The sequence below is a fragment of the Panicum virgatum genome, chromosome 4N (assembly GCF_016808335.1).
Source record: "Panicum virgatum strain AP13 chromosome 4N, P.virgatum_v5, whole genome shotgun sequence".
Classification (NCBI taxonomy): Eukaryota; Viridiplantae; Streptophyta; class Magnoliopsida; order Poales; family Poaceae; genus Panicum; species Panicum virgatum.
In genome coordinates, this window is record NC_053148.1 from 16,178,520 (window position 1) to 16,180,401 (window position 1,882).

Below are 1,882 nucleotides of genomic sequence, written 5' to 3' on the forward strand. Positions count from 1 at the left end.
CAAAGTTGAGGGAACTATTGCCAATATATCCACAGGTTGGCGTAAAAGCAAGATGTCTGAATCACTAGTCCGAGAGTTGGAGAATATGGGTCTCCTCCAAGAGCAGGGCGTAAGCCAATGGCGCACTGGTGAAGAAGACGATTACCCTATGGAAGGTACTCTTGAGACTGTTATGTTTCGCGATTTTGTAGAACGTGGTCTCACTCTTCCCGTGTCAGAATTTTTCTATAGACTGCTTCAGTTCTGGGGAATTCAATCACACCATCTCACTCCTCAGTCCATCTTGCATCTTTCAATTTTTACTCATTTTTGTGAGGTATTCCTTGGACTTCTCCCCCATTTCCATCTTTTCCAACATTTCTTCTTCCTTGTTCCAATCCCTAATGCCACCAATCCCGCCGTCGTCGGAGGATGTGAATTAGTACTCTGCCCTGAGAACCGAGGTGAGTACTTGGCTTATGATCCGGTGGGTGAAGGAGCTGAATGGAAGAAATTCTGGTTCTATGTTGGGAACTTTGAATCCCCACTTTTAGAAAGGACTGCTGGTGCCCCCCAAGTCCAGGAGAGCTTGTCAAGTAGAGGACCTGGTGGCAAGCAAGTTGAAGCCATTCTTCATGCGGTTACCATTATTAAGAAAAAAGGAGTCACTGGAGATCATGTGGTCTTCTCTTTTATCAGTCGCCGGACGCAGCCTCTCCAGCTGCGAAAGCATCATGCCTTTAGATATGAAGGTACGTAGGATCCCACTAGGATGTCCTCAGAACCATTGGCTCAGTCTGAAGTAATAAAGAGATGCTGCCAAGTACTCGATAACTTCGACAAGTCTTTGACGCTTCCAACACTCTTCTCGGCACAAAATCCTCCCGAGAATGCCTGGGTACGTGCTTTGGATACCATGTCGAGTACTTGTAGTTAACCATTTTTGATCTTCTGACTAAGTATTGGCTTCTTTCGGCAGAAGAATTATAAATCCTGGTATTGTATGCCTCCGACTTCTGCAAATGCTGATTATGACGACAGCAAGAAACAGAAGGTGCCTCTCGGATCAATGTTACAGAGGAAAGTTCCTCGTCTCGATGCCGGCGAGTAAGTATATAATATTTTGTTGATTGTATCCCATTTGCCTTAGCTTTCTTATTCAGAATCTTACTTGGCTAGGGTCCAACATCTTTCGGCGCATGAAAAAGATCAAGTCCAAGAATTCCGCAACTGGGTGTCGAGTGGTTCGGAAGAAACTAGTCGATCAGCCCCCGATTCTCCTATAATTGGGTTGATTGAGACCCCGGCTGCTAGTTTCCCGAGTGTAGACGCAGCTGAGAAACCGAGCGAACCAAGCCCTGAAACATCTAATACTCCTGCGGCTGCTGAAAGAGCCTCCAAAGCTAGTGGATCTGGGAGTAGTGGAGCAGAAGGGTCAAAAGGTCCTTCCGGTCGATTGGTGCCATTCCAGTCTATGTCTCAGTCAACCCAGGAAGAGTTGGGAAAGGAACTATTTGATGATCCGCTGTTGTCTCTAGACAACATGAAGAAACTTGCATATTGTATGCAGTGGAGCTTTAAATTTACCAAGGTGAGACTTCTGCCACTATTTGTCTTCATTGAGTAGTTGTTGATGTCTGACCAGGTTTGCATTGTATGCCTCAGGATGTAGCCAATCGATCTTTCTTGAAGTCTCATGCTTTATATAAGACTGTAGATAATTGGAAGATCTTAGATGAGCAAAAGGCCATGATTGCCAAACGACTGGATGAAGCCCTTGCTGCTCGGAACAAACTTTATGAGGCAAGTCAGCAGCATCATCTGGAGGTTTGTGACATGAAGCGCCAGATTAAGAACCTTCAAGAAGAAAGATCAAAGCTTCAAGAGGAAAATTCCAGGCTCC